Raw genomic sequence first — 24,559 nt, forward strand, 5'->3', positions numbered from 1 at the left:
CAAAGATGCAGTAATCAAAACAGTGTGGCACTGGCATAAAAACAGAGGTAGACCAATGGAACAAAATAGAGGACCCAGAAATAAGCTCTCATGTATAAGGTCAAATAATCTTTGATGGAAGTGCCAATGCTAACAAGATGGGGGAAAGAATAGTCTCTTCAAATTGTGTTGGGAAAACTGGACAGCCACATGTAAAAGAATGAAGCTGAATGCTTACCTTACATCATATACAAAAATTCACTCAAAATGGATTAAAGACCTAAACATCAGATCTGAAACTATAAACCCCTAAAAGAAAACACAGGGGAAAGCTTCATGACATTTGACTGGGCAATAATTTCATGGACATGACATGAAAAGCACAGGGAAAAAAAAGCAAAAATAGTCAAATAGAACTACGTGAAATTTAAAAACTTTGTGCAACAAAAGAAACAGTCAACAGAGTGAAAAAGCAATCTAGGGAAGGGGAGAAAATATTTGATATATCTGATAAGTGTTTAATACCCAGAAGATATAGAGAATTTCTACAACTCAATAACAAACCAACCCAATTCAGATGTGGACAGAAGATTTTAGTAGACATTTCTCTGAAGAAGATACACAAATGACTGACAAGCATATAAAAAGATACTTCATATCACTAATTATCAAGGAAATGCAAATCAAAACTACAATGAGACATTACCTCACACCCATTAGGATGGCCACCATAAAAAACAAAAACAAACAAACAAACAAAAAACCCAGAAATAAAAAGTGTTGGGGAAAATGTAGAGAAAACACTTATACACTGTTGGTGGGAATATAAAATGATGCAGTTGTTATAGAAAACAGTATGAAGTTTCCTCAAAAAATTAAAAATAGAATTACCATATGATCTAGCTATTCCATGTCTATGTACATCCAACAGAATTGAAATCAGGTACTCAAAGTGATATTTGCAGACCCATGTTCACTGCAGAATTATTCATAATAGCCAAGAGGTAGAAGTAACCTAAATGTCCAACAACAGATGAACGGATAAAGAAAATACGGTAAATACATACAATGGAATATTATTCATCCTTTAAAAAAAAAAATCTTGCCATATGCTATAACATGCATGAACCTTGAGGATGCTATGCTAAGTGAAATAAGCCAGTCACTAAAAGACAAATTCTGTATGATTCCCCTTACATGAGGTGTCTAAAATAGTCAAACTCTTAGAAAGCAGAATACTGGTTGCCAGGGGCTTGGGAAAGTGGGCAAAGAGGAGTTGTTGTTCAATGTGTACAGAGTTTCAGTTTTTCAAAATTAAGAAGTGCTGGAGATCTTGTTGCATAACAATGTGTATATACTTAACACTCCTCTACACTTAAAAATGGTTAAGACAGTAAATTTTATGTGTTTTTATCACAAAAAAACTTTATAGTTATTATATTGAACCATATCCACAAATGGCATAATTATAAACCAATCCCTATTTGAAAATTCCAGAGTTCACATGTTAATTGAAATGGAATATTTAAATTAAATTGCTAGAGCACTACTTCAATAATATTGAATTCAAAATTAAGAATTCAACTATATTGGAGTACTAATAAATACATTAAAGAATGTTAAAAAAAAGTACTTCCTTCTAAAGAGGGATCACCCAAAGATTAACAGTTTATTTTGTGATATATGGAGAATGCTGTTAAAACTAATTGAACCCATGTGTTTTTTTAACAACTAACAACATGTGGTTAATTATTATACAGGATTTACTATATAACATTAATTGTAATGAACTAATTTTTTTTATAAGAAGAGGAAATAAGTTGGTTTGGGAATATAGTACTTTTGAGGTTTTATTATAAGTTAGACTTTAATAAACTTTGGAATTGTATATGAAAAACAAAAAGTTTTCTAAATAAGTTTTAAAGTTGAGTCAAAAATATCTTTTAGGGAATAATCTTTGTAGATTTGACAGCTACATAAATAAAGTCTGTTCCACATTTAAAACATATACTTGAAGCATCGTCTTTATGTAAATCACTATACTTGGCATTGTGAGAAATATAAAAATGAATCAATTCAATCCCTGGACTCAAGGTTCCTGTGTTACCAAAGTAATTTAAAGAATTTCTGATTCCTTAAACTGTGTTCCAATGAATTATTTAACTTCATAATTCTCCTTGATTACTCCCTCATCAAGCAGTCTAAAGGCTTTCTTCTCATGTCAAGGTGGTTCTCAAACCTTGGTCAAAGTCAAATTACCTGATGATTTTAGAAAATACACATGTGAAGACAACATCCCCAGATTTCTGATGCACATAGTCTGCAGTGGGATTTGGACATTTATGTTTTTAAAAAATGACCAGGTACCTGGGGGTAGGGTGGAGACTAGGGAATACCTGCAAAAGGGTAGAAGTTTTCATTTTAGGGTGATGGAAATACTCTAAAATTAGACTGTGATGATGATGGCACAACTCTATAAATTTACTAAAATTATTGAATTCTAAAATTTATGTGGTAAGTGTTCTGGTATGTAAGTTATACCTCAATCAAGTAGATAGGAAAAAAATCCTCAAAGTATTACTCAGAGGAGTGTAGTCTTTCTAGATGCATCTATTGGTGAGAAAAAAACTGGTAAGAAATGAACAACATTCAACATAAGAAATTGGAAAAGAACAAAAACAACAAAAATAGAAGGAACTGGGGCGCCTGGGTGGCGCAGTCGGTTAAGCGTCCGACTTCAGCCAGGTCACGATCTCGCGGTCCGTGAGTTCGAGCCCCGCGTCAGGCTCTGGGCTGATGGCTCGGAGCCTGGAGCCTGTTTCCGATTCTGTGTCTCCCTCTCTCTCTGCCCCTCCCCCGTTCATCCTCTGTCTCTCTCTGTCCCAAAAATAAATAAAAAATGTTGAAAAAAAAATTTAAAAAAAAAAAATAGAAGGAACTAATAAAGATCAAAACAAAAATTTAATAAAAATAAAATCTTCCACCCCCAAAGTGCTTCTTTAAAAGAACAATTTAATGAACAAACCTCTACCAATACTAATAAATAAGAAAAAAAAACACAATAGTAGCACCAATAATAAAACAGGAATATAACCACAGATATAGGAGATATTAAAAATATTAGAATAGTGTATACAACTTTTTAACAATACATTGAGAAACTAGATGAAATGGAAGAATTTCTAGGCAAATATAAATTTGCAAACTACAAGAAAAGGTACAAAATAGATCAATATCCTTAAAGTATTTTTAAGTTAGTCAAAGGTATTCTTTCCCTAAAAATTTTCCAAGCCTAGATGACATTGTGAATAAATTTTCTCAAATGTTAAACATACAGGTAACTGTTTTGTAGAATAAAAAGAGATGGAAATCTGTCAAATTCCTTTTATATATTTAACGTGTTTATACCAATACCAGACAAAAATTATACAAAAGAAAGAAACAAAGAAAATATTCTAGCCTAATCTCATTTGTGACTACAGGTACTTAGAATCTAAATTAAATATTAGCAAACTAATTACAGCAGTATATGAAAAAACAACACATCATGATCAAATAGAATTTAGAAATGGAAGAATAGTTTAACATCAGTAAATACAATACTTTAATCCATAACATTAATATAGTAAAGGTCATTTGCTCATTTTGATAGGTTCAGAGGAAGCAATACTAATGCTTCACAAAAATTTTAGTAACCCTGGAATAGAAATACTTAATTTGATAAAGAGTGTCTATCAAGAAGTCAATAGAAAACTTGATATGAAATCTTAAAGCACTAGAGATAGAATGCCATTGGAATTAGAAACAAGACAACACTGCTTATCATCATTAATATTGTTCAATAATGTCCTGGAAACCCTAATCAATGGAGTAAGGCACACAAACTTGCTTCATTCTCTTTCTCTGTAGACAGATAGATGCACACACACACACACACACACACACACACACCATACAGATAATACATAAGAGAAATATTAGAAAAGATGAGACAATATTCTATGCTTATGTATCTTAAAAAGATAGAAACAATTTGATTTTGAAAAAACCATTAAACAAGAGATTTTAGTAAGGAAGACAGGTTTAAGATCAAAATACAAATTACTAATAGCTTTTGTGGATACCAATGGTAAGTAGACATCATGAAAAAGGACCCCATTTGTATTGCCAATAAAACTCTCAACTACAGTGGAATAAACTTATCCAAAAATACACAAGAGATGAAGAAAAGTATAAAACTTTCTAGAAAGTATTTTAAAAGACCCAGAAAAAGAGAAAAACATACTATGATTCAAGATGGGAAGATGAAATATCATAAAGATATATCACCTCAAATTTAAAAGATCCAACAGGATTTTTTAATGGAAACTGGCAAGGTAATTCTAAGTTTATTTGCATGAGTAGATTAGCAATGATTACAAAACAAATTGCAAGAACAAAAATAATGGGAAGGAACTGAATCCTTTAACAAAGCTTACGATAAAGCTATAGTGATAAACAGTGTAATATTGGTACAGAAATAGATCAGTTGAATACAGTAATATTCAGGAACAGATGCATATGAATTTTAAATTTAGTAAATGAAAAATACATTATTTCAAACCATTGTGGAAATAATGGACTAATCAATAGTTTGAGGTCACCTGGATGACCATTTAGGTGAAAATATTAGAGTTCTCCTCACAGCACACATTTTAAAAACTAAATTCCAAAAGGATTAAATAGTGAAATGTAAAAAGGCAAAGCTATAAAAGTTCTAGGACAAAATATAGGAAGTGTTTAATAATACTGGGAAAGATCTTCCTAAGTAAGAGATAAAACTCAGAAGCCACCAAAAAAAAAAAAACAAAAACCAAAAAAAAAAAAACCCCAAAAAACCCAACCAAACAAGAACAAAAAACAAACAGCAATGATTGCATGAAAATAAAAACCTTCGTAGAAGACATAGCAGAGAAAGTATTGCTATTCCTAGTATACGAACAGCTCCTATAAAGACAACACCCAATAAGTGCAACAAAATATGAACGAGTAGTCCACAAAAACCCCAAATGCTAATACTTAATAAATATATGAAAAGATGTTCAGTTTTGCTGGCAATTAGGAAAATGCAAATTAAAAATGAGGTCCTATTTTTGTCCATCAAATTACAAAAAGTTAAACATATGGATGAAATCCAAGTTTGCCTAGGATACAGAAAAAGAAAACTCATATACTCCTGGTACAAGTGTGAATTTTAACACCCTATTTGGAGTGGCAAATCACTGTCAAATAATAAATATCATCACAATGTGACAATAACTATCAAAATTACAAACATTTTAACCTCAGTTTTAGTGTTACATTCTATAGAAATACTTGCACAAGTGTGCAAGGATATATGGATAGGAATATTATTTGTAATAACTCAAACTGTGAAACCTCTATGTCAACAAAAGAAGAATGGTTAAAATTTGGATACTAAAATAGTTGTAAAGTGGAAACCTCTGTGGCCATTTAAAAATTAGAGGTAAATCTGAATTATTATTAATTATTATGTGAAAAGATTATGTAACAATATGTAAAGTATGATTTTATTTTGTAAAAACAGTGTGTATGCCTAAATATTCTTCCAAAAAGGCTGGAAACATATCAAAAGCTTGACTATGTTTGCTTCTTTAGGATGGGTGTGGAACGAGGTGGGGCAATATTGTAAGTGGTTAGAGACTTTTTTCTACATTATAACTTATTTATATATGTGTATGTGATCTATAAATAATTCTGTATTCATTGATTTACTTTGCAATACAAATAATAAAAATAAAATGAACATATGCAAAAGAAGAGGATCAATTGTACAAAATATATTCCACGGAAATTATAATGAAAAGCTGGATAGAATGGAAATAAACTAGAACTCCCCTAAATCCTACACAAGAAGGAATTTGAACTCCACCTCCATTTTTTATACATTTATATGAAGTGCAAAACAACTGCAAAATTTAGGGACTTAACTGGCACCAGACCCAAACCTGTATATTTTCTAGAACAAAAGTAATGGAGCGTTCAAATATTCATGCATTTTGTTTTGGATCTCGGCCCATCCATGCAAGTGAACACCACTATAGACATTAGTGCCTTGCTTCTGGAGTTCATCTAGATTTTCACCTACCTTTTCATTCCAGGAAAGCTAGTCTTCACTCTGAGTTTAGCTGGAGGAGTAAAAGGAGAAGAAGGTGAAGAAGGAAGAAATGGGGGAAGAGGAGGAGGAGGAGGGGATGAGGAGAAGGATGAGGAAGAAAAGAGCTTTGACTTATAATACAAATACAGTTCTAAAACAGAATAACCACTTACTCCAAAGCACACAGCTAGATCTATAGATCTAGCTTAAAACTGCAAGTACATTTGGTCTCAATTTGGACTCCAGATCAACATTAAATAAGGTGGCTTTTGCTTTCATTTTGATGCTGGCAGGCTGGGTCGAGGACCTGGAAGGGGTCCCACAGGACAAGCCAAGAGGGGTCCTTGGCTTCATGCAGAATGGAAATCAAATGTGAGCCAGCAGGGGATGAAAGCAGAGTTGACTGAAGACATAGAGCAGATAACAGACTGAGTATCTGGGAGACTCAGAAAGGAAAAGAGGGAGTCTCTCCTATATTCGGGATCTGGGGTTTTTACTGGAGATAGGTAGTCTTGTGCATGTGTCCTTTCAGGCATCCAGGAATCAGTGAAAGCAAAGACAAGGGTCAGGTGTCATTCCTTGGAGCCAGGGGGTCTTGGCATTGAGATGTCTAGCTTCCAATGGTCTGGAATCTGCATGTGATGGCTTCCTCGGGTCATTCTCACTTAGTCCTTCTTTAGATGTTTTATATCCTAGAGAACCAGTAACTCCTTGTCTCTTACAAGAAGGCTATTTACAATCCATGTGTTAAGTGAGGCCTTAGCATGAATAGAAGCAGGAAAAGGAGCAAAAAGCAATTTTTTATGGAGTCCTTCAGTTTCCTGGTCTCAATTTCAGTAGTTCCTTCCTTCCTTCCTTCCCTTCCCTTTCCTTCCGTTTCCTTCCTTCCTTCCTTCCTTCCTTCCTTCCTTCCTTCCTTCCTTCCGTTTCCTTCCTTCCTTTTCTTTTTATTTACTCTGAGCTACAGAGAGAGAGAGAGAGAGAGAGAGAGAGAGAGAGAGAGAGAGAACGAGTTGAGGAGGGGCAGAGAGAGGGAGAGAGAGAGACAATCCTAAGCAGGCTCCACACTGTCAGCACAGGGCCCCGATGTGGAGCTCCAACTCATGAACAGTGAAATCATGACTTGAGCTGAAATCCAGAGTGAGATGCTTAACCAACTGAGTGAGCCATCCAGGTGCACCTCAGTAGTTTCTTTGAAAAAGTATATATCTTTTTTACAACTAGGCAGATCCAAACAAAGGCCAGAATTGACTAGATAGCCATAACATTTAGTATAATGACAGGATTAATGTATTAGTCTCTAAAATATCAGAAATTTGGCATTGCTTTCAGTTCAATGAGCTTTTCTTAAATCTGAGCAACTTGGCTAGAGAGGATTTATTAATTCAGTTTGTAATCTAAGGGCAGTTGAAGAAACTTACAGCATGGGTAATGTTCATCAAAACTTATGAATCCCTTCTCTAATTGTGATGTTATTTCTATTGAATAGTCATATAATGTTCCAAAATCTGATTTCACTGAGCCAAAGGCAGTTTTTCAATGTGAAATAAATGAGGACTTCAGGTAACATCTGTAAAATTGACATGGTCAGTTTGAGTCTCAATACCTGTACCTCCTTGAACAAATAAACATATTTGTTTTCCCTTTCCCAGATTTAAGTCCATTTCCTCACTTTCTGGCTACATCAGTAAGAAAATACAATCTTGTGAACCACAATAGAGATTCTCAAATTGTATCTTCAAGGCATTTAATTCCCAAAGACCAAGAGCCAAGAAAACTTGAGTTAAAAAAAAATCAACTAAGTTTCCTTGATTTAGCTCTTCAACTGCTTTAAAATAAACAAATATTGGGGGCGCCTGGGTGGCTCAGTTGGTTAAGCGGCCGACTTCGGCTCAGGTCATGATCTCGCGGTCCGTGAGTTCAAGCCCCGCGTCGGGCTCTGTGCTGACAGCTCAGAGCCTGAAGCCTGTTTCAGATTCTGTGTCTCCCTCTCTCTGACCCTCCCCCGTTCATGCTCTGTCTCTCTCTGTCTCAAAAATAAATAAACGTTAAAAAAAATAATTTAATAAAAAATAAACAAATATTGCTTCAAGTTTTTTCAAATATCACCTACCTTGGTAATAACGAAAGGCATTAGACGAAGAAAAAGAAAATTCACATCCTCCACAACATACGACAATGTCTCACACTTGAAAAATTAAAAGCATGAATACCCAGAGATTGAAGAAAGAATAAACTGATGGACCCTCTTTTCCTTTGTCTTACAGGTGTCCTATCTGTGCCAAATAACTCATTTTTCTCTGGGGTAACATGTAGAATTAAGACAAAGTAAAGGGAAATGGGAAGAAAATATAATAACTCAAGAGACTGTCCTATAAGGTAATAGGCTTCATACTTGCCAATGTCTGGCCATCTCTGCACGCAATTACAAAGGAGGAGTTCTAAAATATTTTATCTGCAGTGGCCCAAAACTTTCACATAAGTGGTCAAACTTCCAAAATGACTACTTTAAAAATAATACTACTTTTGGATAAGATTGTTTTTAAAATAGCATCACTATCTTATCTTTGCCTGATAAATTTAATTCTTTAATATCCTTTAAAATAGCTGGCAAAGGAAGAAAATCAGAGCCATAGTAATCGTTACAATTTTTTTTTTAAGTTTTTATTTTGGGGTGGCTGGGTGACTCAGGCAGTTAAGCAGCCAACTCTTGATTTTGGCTCAGGTCATGATCTCACCGTGTGTGAGGCTCACAACATGGAGTCTGCTTAGGATTCTGTCTCCCTCTCTCTCTCTCTGCCTCTCTATCCTCCCCTCTCAAAAATAAATAAGTGTTAACAAATTTTTTAAAACATAGTTTTTATTTTGAAATAATTATAGATTCCTGGGAAATTGCAACTGTAGTATAGAGTCCCATGTACCCTTCGTGGTGTTCTCTTATGTAGCTATAGTATAATACCCAAACCAGGAGATTGACATTGGTACATTACTACTGATGCAACAGTCACAGGTGGTATGTTACTCAGCTGCCACCATTTTTTTTAACCTGCCTTCCTTTGTGTATGTGTGGGGGAGGGAGGTGTATCTTTATACAATTTAATCTCATGTATAGATTTGTGTAAACACCATTATATCAAAATTCAGCAAAATAATTCCCTGGTGCTACCACTTTGTATTAGTGCCCACCCCCCCCCCCCCCGCCCACTTCATCCCCTCTGTGTCATCTGGCTACCACTAACCTCTTCTCAATCTCTATAGTTTTGGTAGTTAAGAAACATGATATAAATAGAATCTTACTTCTTTTAACCTTTCGAGATTGAGTTTTTTCACTCAGCATACTGCCCTTAAGGTCCATTCAGGTTGTTATCGTGTATCAATAGTTTGTCCCTTTGTATTGCTAAGTAATATTCCATTCCCGATGTCATACAGTTTGTTCAACTATTCGCCCACAAAAAAAAGCTTTTTGGCTGTTTCCAGTGTTTTGCTAGTCAGAATAAAGCTGCAATGAACATCCTTGTAAAGGTTTTATGTGAATTTAAGTTTTCATTTTTCTGAGGTTCAGGTCCAAGAGTGTGATTGCTGAATTATATGTTTAGTTTTGCAAGAAAATGCCAAACTGTTTTCCAGAGTGGCTGTACCATTTCAAATTCATACCTGCAATATATGACAGATTGTTTCTCTACATTGTGACAAGTGGTATGATCACTTTTTAAAAATTTTAGTCGTTCTGATAGGTATCTAGTGGCATCTCATTGCGGTTTTAACTTGAATTTTCCTAATGGAAAAGATGTTGAACATCTTTTCATGTCATTATTTGCCATCCCTATATCCTGTTCTGTGAAATCCTTTTGTGTCTTTTGCCCAATTTATAATTGGATTTTTTATTATAGTTTTGAGAGTTTAAATACACACACACATACACACACGATATAAGGCTCTTATCAGATATGTGGTTTGCAAATATTTTCTCCCACAAATTCATTTTTATAAGACAAAAATCAGAACTAGGCCATAGGTGGAAGGACATTTCATTTTGTAGACATAGGATTACAATCAAGGCTATATGACTTTGTTGTTAAATCTCCCCAAAGAAAGACAGGCACTCCCCTGTACAGTTGGTGGGAGTATACACTAATTCAACCTTTCTGAAGGGCAATTGGGCAAAATGGATCTCAAAGTATGTGCTACAGATTCTCTTTTTAAAAATATATGCATAGAAAAAAATCGGGAAGTATATGTTAAAAACAATAGTTCTTTCTAGATAATGATTTAAACATCCTCTTTTCTATAATATTTCTTACAATTTTTTTTCAAAAGTGTATGTCTAAAATAAGAAAACCGGGTACCACTTTTTTCTTTGCTTTTTGTTTCAAGTAAACTCTATGCCCAACATGGGGCTCGAATTCAGGACCCCAAGATCAAGAGTCACATGCTCTACCAAGTGACCAATCGGGTGCCCTCCAGCTACTACTTACTGAGTTCTGATATGCACTAGGTGCTTTACAGACATTACATAATTTAATTTTTAGAATGACCTTATGAGGTAGGTGCTATTATTCTTACTTTACAAATGAAGAAGTTGAAGCCCAGAGATGTTAAAAAAAAAAACTTTTAAAATGTCATGGCCAGAAAGTGGTACGAAAATGTAAACTCCATGAGAGTGAGGGTGCTGCCTGTTTTGTCCACTGTTCTATCCCTAGGATCTAGAATTCACTATATTTTTTTAATGTTTTTTTACTTTTTGAGAGAGAGAAAGAGCACAAGTGGGGGAGGGGCAAGAGAGAGGGAGACACAGAATTTAAAGCAGGCTCTAGGTTCTGAGCTGTCAGCACACGGCTCAACACGGGGCTCAACCCACAAACTGAAAGATCATGACCTGAGCCAAAGTCAGGCACTTAACTGACTGAACCACCTAGGTGCCCTCACTAAATATTTTTTAAGTTTATTTATTTATTTTGAGAGCAAGAACATGAGTAAATGGGGGAGGGGCAGAGAAAGAGGGAGAGGGAGAGAGCGAATCCCAAGTAGGCTCCACACTGTCAGTGCAGAGCCTGACGTGGGGCTTGATTTCATGAACCATGAGATCATGACATAAGCCAAAATCAAGAGTTGGCCGCTTAACAGACTGAGCCACCCAGGCACCCCTAGAACTCACTAAATATTTTTATTTTATTTTTTATTTATTTTATTTATTTATTATTTATTTATTCCATTTTATTTATTTTTATTTATTTATTTTTTCAATGTATGAAGTTTATTGTCAAATTGGTTTCCATACAACACCCAGTGCTCATCCCAAAAGGTGCCCTCCTCAATACCCATCACCCACCCTCCCCTCCCTCCCACCCACCATCAACCCTCAGTTTGTTCTCAGTTTTTAAGAGTCTCTTATGCTTTGGCTCTCTCCCACTCTAACCTCTTTTTTTTTTTTCCTTCCCCTCCCCCATGGGTTTCTGTTAAGTTTCTCAGGATCCACATAAGGGTGAAAACATATGGTATCTGTCTTTCTCTGTATGGCTTATTTCACTTAGCATCACACTCTCCAGTTCCATCCACGTTGCTACAAAGGGCCATATTTCGTTCTTTCTCATTGCCACGTAGTACTCCATTGTGTATATAAACCACAATTTCTTTATCCATTCATCAGTTGATGGACATTTAGGCTCTTTCCATAATTTGGCTATTGTTGAGAGTGCTGCTATAAACATTGGGGTACAAGTGCCCTATGCATCAGTACTCCTGTATCCTTTGGGTAAATTCCTAGCAGTGCTATTGCTGGGTCATAGGGTAGGTCTATTTTTAATTTTCTGAGGAACCTCCACACTGCTTTCCAGAGCGGCTGCACCAATTTGCATTCCCACCAACAGTGCAAGAGGTTCCCGTTTCTCCACATCCTCTCCAGCATCTATAGTCTCCTGATTTGTTCATTTTGGCCACTCTGACTGGCGTGAGGTGATATCTGAGTGTGGTTTTGATTTGTATTTCCCTGATGAGGAGTGACGTTGAGCATCACTAAATATTTTTAAATGAATGATAAGCAGAACCAGGCTTTGTAGCCAAATATACCCTACTCCAAAACCTGTGTCCAAACCCTTGCTCTAAACCGAGGGTTTAAAATAGGAAGAAGTGACCTCATTTAAAATAGGAAGAAGTGACCAAGAAAATGAGAAATGTATACAGAACATGATGATGCTCTAGGGAATATGAAGTCAAGGATTGGGTAACTGTTGTTGTCCTGGTCAATAAATAAATTAGTTTATAGATAAGCTTAATAAACTTTATATCACATAACATTTATATTTTATTTAATATGATTTGGTAGCCATTTCTAGGAAAATTTGGATGTTTGACCCTTAGTTATTTTTTTTAATGTTTATTTATTTTTGAGAGAGAGACAGAGACAGAGCACGAGCAGGGGAGGGGCAGAGAGAAAGAGGGAGACACAGAATCTGAAGCAGGTTCCAGGCTCTGAGCTATCAGCACAGAGCCTGACATGGGTCTGGAATTCACAAACAGCAAGATTGTGGCCTGAGCCGAAGTTGGATATCCAACCGACTGAGCCACACAGACACCCCTAACCCTTAGTTATGAATTCAATTCTGAATTACTATTTCTATGGAAAAACAAAGTTTATCTCATATAATTTTGACTTCTAGTAGTTTTTCTAGAATCATAGCACATTGGAAGATTGAATATTTTTGATATTGTTATTCAAAATCACAATTTATTCCTTAATAGCTACATTGCCTTTTAAATCAGCATGAAATACTACTTTTGGAAGAAACCTGACCTTCAAACTATAATTTTGTGATAGGTGTAACAATGTCAATATGAATTAGAATAAATCTTCAACTTAGGACAAACATCTTATTTCCAGTTCCTGATTAAATTTTACAAATAGAACCACAATATCATCATTACTAGATCTTGGCCAAAAGACCAAGAAGCATAAGTTAGTCAGTTATTAAATTTATAAAAGGCTAAGTTTTTCATATAGCAATGTTAGATCCCAAACTTTCTGCCATTGCAGTTCCCCCACTCAGTGTTGTTGACTAGATTAAAGCATGAAGAGAGGTATTTAAGATGATACTACCAAGGGGCACCTCAGTTAAGCATCCGACTTCGGCTCAGGTCGTGATCTCCCGGTTTGTGAGTTAGAGCCCCACATTGGGCTCTGTGCTGACAGCTCAGAGCCTGGAGCCTACTTCAGATTCTGTGTCTCCCTCTGTCTCTGCCCCTCCCCTGCTGACACTCTGTCTCTCTCTCAAAAAAAAAAAAAAAAAAAAAAAACCACACAAAAAAACAAAGATGGTATTACTAAAGAAGTGCCTTTTATCATCATTTTGACTTAATGTTCTTTTGGGAGTTCAGGCCAGTATAAGAAGAGAGATGAAACTAATCAAAAAGAGAGAAATAGTAGAAGAAACAAAACATCACTATTTGAAGACAATTAATTACATAACCTGACAAAATGCCCAAGGAATCAGCTAATATTTTTAGGCTAAATAGAATAATAAGTGGACAGATAAAATATAATATACCGAAAAGTCATTAAGATTCTTGGGGCACCTGGGGGGCTGAGTCAGTTAAGCTCCAACTTCGGCTCACATCATGATCTCACGGTCTGTGAGTTCGAGCTCCGCATGGGGCTCTGTGCTGACAGCTTGGAGCCTGGAGCCTGCTTCAGGTTCTTTGCCTCCCTCTCTCTTTGCCCCTCCCCTGTTCATGCTCTGTCTCGCTCTGTCTCAAAAATAAATAAACATTAAAGAAAAATCATTAAGATTCTTAAATACCAATAAAAACTAGAAAAGCCTAATTTAAAAAAAAGATTCAATTTATAATAGCAATAAAATATAAAGAGGAGTAGACTTAATAGGAAGTGTTTATTAAAATAATAAAGCTTATTGGGCAGTAACATGTAGAAAGAATAAAATATTATAAAGATGTTGGTTTCATATATATTATTGTTTAAATCTAGTGCAATCCCAGTCAAAATAAAAATGGACTTCTCTTTAGAATTTAAAGAATGTTATAATATTCAGTTAGAAAAGTAAAGAGGTGAGAATAACAAAAATATTCTAAAAATAAGAAAGGAAATGAATGAACAAAACAGAAATGTAAGTCAGTGAAACAGAAGACTCAGAAATAAGCCTAGTTGTATATGAGGATTAAGCAATGACTAAGAGCAGTACAAAACAAGAGAGATGATTTTTAAATACACATTTGTGGAAATTATTAGAAATTTGAATTAAACTATTTTAGATGAAATATTTCATAACACCCCCCAAATATATTCCAGAAGTCTTAAGAAACTAAATACCTTTAAATTCATAAATAAGCAAATAAGCAGGTCTCAAGAGATATTATAATTTTCTTTGACTTTGAAGCAAAAGAAGAAATTACAAAGGAAGGGATAATGGTCTCATACATAATTTTAAAAACATTTATTCAACTTAAAAATAGGAAAACAAGGTAGAAATTAGAGAATTACATTAAATTTTTAAGTTACTGGAACTTGCATGGCCAGTTGTATTATTCTCTGCACCTTGCACAGTGTCAGGCACATAGTAAATGTTCAATAGATATTTGTTGAACAAATATTGCAATAATTAACTAAGTGGAATTTGATTAATTGTATAAGACAAGGAAGTGACCCTAGAGTCCAATTAGCCACCTGCAACTAGGAATGATGAGTGCAAATTAATTTCTTTGGCCCAGATGCATAAGAACCATGGACAGGAGGCTGCCTAATCAGCTGTGGAATGGGCAAGAGATGGGAACAACAGGTGGGCTGTGGAGTGCTATCAGGCCAAATCATGTCACACTATAAGCATTAGCTGTTGGAGGGTGATAGCAGCCAACAGCCACACTGGTCCGGGGCAATCAGCAAATGAATGGCTTGACTCAATCATGAAATCTTGTTCAACTTGGGAGGCCCAGAGACCAGGGTGCTGAATGACAGGACTTAGAAACAGCAGTCTCAGCTGCTAAACAAAGGGTGTGATTGTGTTTGGAGAGAAGAGAAAGAGGACCACATACTTCCTGTCAGTCTTTTTTTTTTTTAGGATAATTATTCAATGGAGTGAAACATCCCTAAGCACTTAGACTTGATGGTTGCTGCATTTTCCATCTGACACAGAGGGATTTTAACATGAGTATATGATTGTTCCCAATGTATATATAGCAAAGGAAACATTAGTTCAAAATCGTTTAGTAGTAGGGGAGTCTGTGCAGTAAGGTGTTCCGCATTATTTTCAGTCTACTTTGTGCTGATGGCTCACAGCATTCAATACATTTTTGCTGAATCAGTAAATGAATTGCACATCATTTGGATAAGACTAAAAAATGATCAGCATGGTTTTGTCAAGATCTGACTTTCTACTTTGACATTGGAAACGGGTGTTGGAAACATAGAGAACTGGTTTAACGTTCGTGATGGTATGAATCTATGTGTTTCCATCTTTTCAGCCCTGTTTTCCCAGGGTGATGAAAATAAACACACATTGACAGAAATTAGGAGCATAGAACTGTCCATCTTCACGGCATGTCTGGATCCAGTGTTTCTCTCCTATAATGATGCCCCCATAGGCCTATCCAAAACAATTGCCCATCTGTCACCTAGATTGAAGGATAGTCCTTCAAAATGACTAGAAAATTTTTTATATTATTACTTGACCAGAAGACAGGTTACTTGATGGAATGGGCCAAATAAGTTGGCAAGCCATTCATTTCCTAGCTATCCCTATGGCAACTTCCGGAGTACAAGGAAAGGAGAGCAGGCTTTTAATAACTATTTGTGAAATAGCTGGTAATGACAGGACCAGTGTTAAGCACATGTAAAATAGACATTTCTACATAGTGTCTGGATGAGAGAAACTGTTATGTCAAATACTTCGTGATCAGATTGGAATAATATCAAAAGTGATTGTAATCTGAGGCAGTAGAATTCAATTTTCCTTGCATTATGGAGATTTCTCTGAGCAGACCCAGGTTAAATGATTGCTCTGAGGTTGATGACACACTGATTCCTAGTGCCAACAATGACTTCAGCCTGATGGCAACCTTTACAAATTGTTTCCTGTAAATTCTTTGTGAGAATAACAAGCAATCCATTTTGCTTGAGAGTGACTTTTAGCTAAGGGACTCCACCCAACGTTCTGGATTTAATAAAACAAAATACACTTTGGTATTACAAACATCTTTTTTGAGATGTAAGTTCCCCACATAAGTTTTTGTAAAAGCAAAGCATTTCCGTTTCTTACTCAGTGAAAGCCAGATGAATCCTTATGCATAGCCAGCCAACTATTAGTTTATCTGATCAGTTGGTGGGGAAGAGTGGTAGGGGAGGAAAGGCCACTGAGGAGCCACGTTTGTGTTCATGTAAGATATTCAAGTCAATATTTACAAAAGTCTCTAAAGCCACAGCCAGAACAATAATTGGTCATTTGACCATTTATTCATTCACTTACTCAGCACCAAGTATTTACTGAGTAACTATTGTAAGCTCTGGAGGGTACCATAGTTGAACAAAATATACAATATTTTTGCTCTCATGAAACTTATTCTAGTGGAGGAAGACGGAAAATAAACCAAAAATTACTCAAAGAAAAAAAAATTTTAAAGATAACTCCATGTATTTAATGGGCAAGGTAGAGGAATTATTTGTTTACAGGAGAGCAGGTATTGGGAAGAATATATGTCTTTGTGACTAGAAGTAGATAAAATCATATTAGTAAATATTTAAGTTTGGATTGTTCAGATTGTATATAATTTATGGCCTTGTTCCTGAACTCAGAGAGTTTACAGTCCTAACTTGCAAGGTGTTCTTGCATATCACGTAGGCAAAGAGGAAAAGAACCATCAGATATTTTGTGTACCATCTGAATCAGAGCTACATTGTCTTCGTGGCTCACAGTTTAAGTGTGAAGTAGGTTTAGAATCCTTGGGCCCTTTGGAACTTACATAAGAATAGTAATTCTTCGACACTCTGTGTTGTTTCTTACTTGGTCAACCAAACCACACAAAAACCCTACAATCTCATCATTGGCATGACAGGGAAACCGGGCATTTCTGTGTGTGGAAGAATGGCCATTCCACTTTGCTCATTCTACTGAACTATAGTTAAAGACTTTTTAAAAACCTTTTATGTAGGGGTACCTGGGTGGCCCAGTCGGTTGAGCATCAAACTCTTGATTTCAGCTCAGATCATGATCCCACAATTCATGAAATTGAGCCTCACATTGGGATCTGTGCTGACAGTGTGGAGCCTGCTTGGGATTCTCTTTCTCCCTCTCTCCCTGCCCCTCTTCTGCTCATTCTGGCTCTCTCTTTCTCTCAAAATAAATAAGTAAACATAATTTTTTTTTAAGTTTTTATTTAAATTCCAGTTAGTTATCATACAGTGTAATATTACTTTCAGGTGTAAAATATAGTGATTCAACACTTCCATGCATTACCTGGTGTTGATCACAATAAAGGTTTTTTTAAAAAATGTCTATTTATCTTTGAGAGAGATGAGAGCATGTGCACACATAAGTGCTCACGAGCAAGGGAGGGGCTGAGATAGAGGGAGACAGAGGATCCAATGGGGGCTCCTGGCTGACAGCAGAAAGCCTGCTGTGGGGCTCGAACTCACAAACCATGAGATCATGACCTGAGCTGAGGGTGGATGCTCAACTGACTGAGCCACCCAGGCGCCCCAAGGCTTTAATTTTTTTTTTTACGTTTATTTATTTTTGAGACAGAGAGAGACAGAGCATTAACGGGGGAGGGTCAGAGAGAGAGGGAGACACAGAATCCGAAACATGCTCCAGGCTCTGAGTGGTCAGCACAGAGCCCGGCGCGGGGCTCGAACTCACGGACTGTGAGATCATGACCTGAGCCGAAGTCGGACGCTTAACCGACTGAGCCACCCAGGCGCCCCAACCCCAAGGCTTTTTTTAAAAAAACAACTGTAAAAAGAAGGACCTTGGCCTATATGAGGTAAAGACCATAAGAATTCTTTAGCATAACATCTCTGAAATTTCTTCTCTAACTTCTACTCCCACTTACTCTTTCTTCAACTTTCCTCTTTCAGTGTTCTTTGCCAGCTGCAATCATAAATCAAGACTATGGTTGTTTTTGTCATCTCCAGATATATTGGCCTCAGAGCTCATAAAATCAAAATCACCTTATGCTTCCGCTCTCCTTCTGGAGTCCATCAGAACTACAACACTCACCTCCTCAATCTGGCAGAAGAAATAATGTTCTTTAATTTTTTTAATGTTTATTTTTGAGAGAGAGCAAGTGAGCATGAGTGGGGGAGGGGCAGAGAGAGAGAGGGGACAGAGGATCTGAAGCAGGCTCTGCGCAAACAGCAGCAAGCTTCATGCGGGGCTCAAGCTCATGAACTGTGAGATCATGACCTGAGCCTGTCACACACTCAACCGACTGAGCCACCCATAGAAATAGTGTTCTTAAAGGCAACCATTCTAATGTCCCCAATCACAGTTGCTTATTGTTCAAAACTATGCCACCAAGTCTTTTATCTCCTCATAAGAACACTTATTTATCCAACAAACACACGTGGCGTAACATGGGGCAACTGGGGCCTACAAAGATGTTGAAGGTACATGGTTCCGATATTTATAAAGCTTATGGTTGAGAAGAGGGCCATCTACACAGATAGCTATAAAACAAGAGCAAGCACCATAAGAGAGAGACAAATAGGGACGCCTGGGTGGCTCAATCAATTAAGCGTCTGACTTCAGCTCAGGTCATGATCTTGTGGTTTGTGAGTCCGAGCCCTGTGTCGGGCTCTGTGCTTACATCTGGGAGCCTGGAGACTTCAGATTCTGTCTCCCTCTCTCTCTGCCCCTCCCCCCCCCTCTCAAAAATAAATAAACATTAAAAAAAGTAAAAAAAAAAAAAAAAGACAAATGAAGTGTGGTGTTTGCTCAGAGGAAGCTTCTGGTTGGGGCCTTAGGGACAGGTAGGATTGTACCAGATCAGGGACAAGCAAGCAGATGTGAGTTTGCCTTTTTATTTATACTTTTTTCTCTTCCGAGTACATTATGCAGTCCTCATTTTTACTTATATTCTTCAAATGAGGCTTTCTAATAAAAAAATCTTATTTTAATCTCATAAACTTCTCTTTTTAATTTTCTTCCATGAATATTATTTTAAATCTTTAATGAGTTTGCTTTTAATTGGCTATTTAATCAACTTTACAATGAAAGTTAAATAGGAATGTCTAAGTACCAATAGCAACATGAGCTTTCTTTAAAAAATCTCAAATTACTATATTTTCATAAGCCCTGAAGACTTTTTCCTTTCTACCACTTGCATAGAAATGATCGTGCATAATTGTTAGGAACCAGTGTTTATATTTCTGAATTATACATTTTTTTCTCCTCTGCTATTGTTTTCTATAGTCCTTAACTCATTTTTTATGTTTCTCATATTTATCATTCCAGCAATATAATGTTTTATTGTATCAATGTATCACATCTGATTTCCTGCCTTATTTCCCTATAGATATGTGTTGGGGGGAGGCACTTTTTCTAGTTTTTAGATGTACTAATGAGTACTTCTACACACGTCCATATGCCCTTTCTTTCCTTTGAATTACCTCCTCAGTATATGATACATTTTCCAAAGTTAAATAAGGTAATATATAATGTATGGTGAAGAGTGTGAGTGGTGAGAGATTGGCTGTGTTTGAATCCTACCACTTGCCACCTGTGAGAACTTGAGCAAATTACTTACCCTCCCTGGGACACAGTTTCCTCATCTAAAAAACAGGAATAATAGCAGTTCCCACCTTACATGATTAATGTGAGAATTATAGGAGGTATTATATACGTGGAAATCCTTACGACTGTGCTTAACAGATCAAAAATGTCCAATAATGATAGTTAATCATTACATATGGTTCTTGGCATACTGTTTGTTGCATTCTAAAACTCAATAAACGCCCATTTCCTTGTTTTCATCAAATTACAATTTGGACAATGTATTGATCATATCTATTAATCATAGAATTACAAGCTCAGGGTTGTTAAGAATTTTAAAGACTTAGCCTCTGATTCATGTCAGCTGTGTTCAAGATGCTTTCCAGAAAAAGAACATTGGCTTATAGAATCATCAGATGCCTCCAAACTTTCATCTTTGTGTACTGTTGTTCTTATTTTTTTGGTACAAGAATCCTACCTTACATTTATTACACTTGTAGTTTTCCATTGCAATAGGTGGAGCTCTTGGTTTCAAGGAAAAAACCTCAACCTTTTACTAGAAGGAAAGGCGGGAGTATAGCTGGGTGCTTATTTCCTCCCTCTGTCTCTGGCCTCTGCTCTTCTCTGTGCATTGGTTTCATTTTTCAACCTGGCTTCCCCCAACCTAGTAGAAAACCTGGCCACTGGGAGCTCCCAAGCTTCCTTTGACAGTGACTGCATGGCTTTATCAACTGCACATTCCCAGGAAAGGAGTCTTATTGGCCTGGCTTGGGTCAGTTGCTCACTCCTAAACCAGTCCACTGTGGCCAGGGAGTTGGCTGCTGTAACTGGTGGTCCCTGTCAGAGGCATTTATCTAGAGTGGAAGGAAAAGCATTAACCCAAAGACCAGGTGCAAAACAGAAGGGCTCTGGCCAGACCAACTGATAGATTCCACCAACTCAAGTGATTAGAGGGGCTTGATATGTTTCACATCTGTTTACTGTTATTGTGTGAACCTCTTCCTCTTATGTGAAATGTTCATATATTTGACCATTTGTCATCAAGATATATTTTTCCCTTACAAATTTATGTCACTTCCCTAATGATTTGTGGAATACAACTGTGCAACTACTAAAAAAATTTAGACTGCATCAAGATTATTGAAGAACTACTATGTTTAAGGAGTTGTTCTCTGTGCTATGAAAAGTTCAGAGAGCTGCATTACTGTAGAGAATTCAGTTTCTAATGCAGTTGAGTATAAATAAAAAATGAAATTAAAAAGCTGTACGCTGTTGCTCCTCAACTGTGGAGACCATGTTCTTAAGAACTCTGAGGCAGGGGCACCTGGGTGGCTCAGTTGGGTTGAGTGTTGAGCATCTAACTCTTGATTTCAGCTCTGGCCATGATCCTAGGGTCATGGGATTGAGCTCCATGTCAGGCTCCACACTGAGTATGGAACCTGATTAAAATACTCTCTCTTTCCCTGCCTCCCTCCCTCACTCCCTGTGCCCCCTCCCCGCCTGCTCCTCACACTCTCTTTTTCTCAAATAAAATAAAATGAAAATGAAAGAATGAAAAAAAAAAAAAGAACTCTGAGGCAGAAGGACTGTGGTTCAAGAACTTAAATCCCTATGACAGAAATCATGTCAGGGGAAATGATATTTGGAGCAAACCTCTGTAAGCCATTAGAATTATATTCTCTCGGGGGCACCTGGGTGGCTCAGTCAGTTAAGCCTCTGACTTCAGCTCAGGTCATGATCTCACAGTTTATGAGTTCGAGCCCCGTGTCAGGCTCTGTGCTGACAGCTCTGAGCCTGGAGCCTGCTTCGGATTCGGTGTCTCCCTCTCTGTCTGCCCCTCTCCCACTCGTGCTTTGTCTGTCTCTCTGTCTCTCTCTCTCTCTCTCTCTCAAAACTAAACAAACATCAAAAAAATTTTTAATAAAAAATAAATATGACTTTTATACATCTTAACTCAGTAATCACAACTACTACATGGATATTCAACCCTTTACTATTTCATACTCACTAGGAAGATACCTTTCAGGGTCTTTTTTCTATAGTTTCATTAAGATATTTATAAATCATTTTGTCACATTGATAAAAATATCCATAGTGAGAAAATTTCTTTCTGGGGTTGGTCCTCCTCTGAATGTTCAAGGTCTTATTTTATGACATGATGGTTTCTGTCAGAAATGCCATTGTCCTGTCTATATTCCTTACACACCAATGGCTTCCTTCAAGTATCTATGACTTTACCAGAGGGCTTCTCCCAGCTGCAGGAGCAGACTTGGTCAGAGGCAGGCTAGAAGTGCTGGAGATGTAACACCTCCAAGAGCAAAAAGAGTTTGTAGAAAAATGCATGTGTTCTCAGCTCTCAGATGGGATGACTCAAGGTGGGGATCATATAATGTCCCAGAGGTCTCTAGAGGGATTGGGCCCTAGTTGACCACAGCAGTAATGTGTTCATTACACTTTGTATTGAACTCATAGGGTAACATCTAAACAAAAAGCTTGCCTTAAAATCCTTGTTTCAGGTTCTGCTTTTGGGGGGAACTAAATCCAGGAGGAAGTATGACTCCCATCTCCTGGTCTCTGCCTCCTACATATCTGGGTTCTCAAGAAATGTTGGAGGCTTGAGAAAAACCTTTGAGAATTAATCCTCCCTACCAATACCCAGAGTTTTGCAGCCCTGCATCTGCCCATTTTAACTTCATGCCAGGTACATGCATTTCTCCCCTTACTCTCCTAACTGAAACCACAGGAAGTGCTTCCAAAGCCCTGGAATATTACTGCTTGTCTTCCTTGGTCCTGCCTAATCTTTTATTTCAAAAATCTCTATGTTATCCCTGCTTTAGTTCTTCTCTATTTTCAACTTCCATTTCTGTCTTTCCCCAGCTACCCATGGAAAGAGTGATCTGCAATTTACAAGTTCCAGGACTGAAATTCTACAATTGCTGATAAAATATAAACCTCTATGTATTAAATAAGAATCGTGCCTAGAGAATGTCATGGTTAGGGAGCTTAAAATGGTGTATCAAAGGAAATAGAGGGGCGCCTGGGTGACTCAGTCAGTTGAGTGTTTGACTTCGGCTTCAGTTCGTGGGTTCAAGCCCTGTGTCGGGCTCTGTGCTGACAGCTTGCTCACAGCCTGGAGCCTGCTTTGGATTCTGTGTCTCCTTCTCTTTCTTCCCCTCCCCCACTCACACTCTGTGTCTCAAACATAAATAAATGTAAAAAAAAATTTTTTTTTAAGAAGAGGAAGTAGAAATATAACCTGAGCAATCAGAGAAGGCTTCACAGAGAAGTTTGGGTCTACTGATCCAGTCCTATGACCCATTTTACAGATAGGAAAACTGAGATCCATGTGGTTAAATGATGAATTCAGAGTCCTACAGCTTACAATTGGTGACTGACCCCCCTCTTCTCTCCCCTCAGTCCCTTCTGTGCTCCACCCCATGCTGCCCACTCACCATTTGTCCAGAGGCAGCCTTGTCTCTGCCTTCGTCTTTTGTTGGCCTTGAAGTTTGCCATGAGGACAAAGCCTGGAAAAGGATGAGAACAAATACCACATTTTCCTAAGCACTCTCCACAGTGCACAATATCAGTTGTCCTGAGAGGGTTTTGATATGGGTTGAAAATATTGTTTTGTTTTAAATCTTGGAAAAAATTCTAATTGCATGGAATTTTTTTCTCCAGAATTAATCATGGATAGCATACTCTTTATCCTTGTTCTTTGATGAAGCAGAAAACAAAATAGCCATTGTAGGCCCCCTTTGTTTACACCCAGGGGCTAATGACGTTGTGCACCCCTCCCACTGAGCAACTCTCAGATATTTGTCTCTGTGTAGAGTGCTGAGTACCCAGGGTGCTGAGTAAGCCCTCCCCAACTTCAACTTTTTCTAAGGAGACAATTCCTCTGCTGTTTGTTCCTGAGCTTAGTCGTATCAAATATTCTCAACAAGTTCTTCCAATTTCTGTTTTTGAAATAAAAATAAAAAGACCAGCACATTCCTTTTATGTTTGTGCAAATGAAGCAGAGGCAAGAAGCTGGAGGATCTCTAGCAAAAGCCTTTTGATAGTAACTTGAGTGATTGCCTACTGAAGTCCTCAAATATAAATTAAAATATATTTACTTAGTTTCAGCTTTCAAGATTGTATTTTTGGTACTTCCATAGACCATGGAATCAATATTCTAAGATTGGGCCTGTCTTTGTTAACCTCCAGTAATACTGACTCAGGCATAATTGGGGATCCATTAAGATACAACTTTCTTGGGGCGCCTGGGTGGCGCAGTCGGTTAAGCGTCCGACTTCAGCCAGGTCACGATCTCGCGGTCCGTGAGTTCGAGCCCCGCGTCAGGCTCTGGGCTGATGGCTCGGAGCCTGGAGCCTGTTTCCGATTCTGTGTCTCCCTCTCTCTCTGCCCCTCCCCCGTTCATGCTCTGTCTCTCTCTGTCCCAAAAATAAATTAAAAACGTTGAAAAAAAAAAAAAAAAAAAAAGATACAACTTTCTTTTCCCACACCATGCATTGTTTTAAAGGGGAGGCATCATTAGCTCACTTAGTGTTCACTAGAGTCTAGTGCTATTGACCATGAAGTCATTTCAGGCAACCCAATGTCAGTTGAGGGATGCACAGACACCAATATCACGCACACTCTATGGCTCTTATTTTCAGCATTGATTCATGTTTGACTTGGATATAATCAGGCATGTCTCACTACAGAAAAC

Source organism: Neofelis nebulosa, chromosome 9 (genome assembly GCF_028018385.1).
Source record: "Neofelis nebulosa isolate mNeoNeb1 chromosome 9, mNeoNeb1.pri, whole genome shotgun sequence".
NCBI lineage: Eukaryota > Metazoa > Chordata > Mammalia > Carnivora > Felidae > Neofelis > Neofelis nebulosa.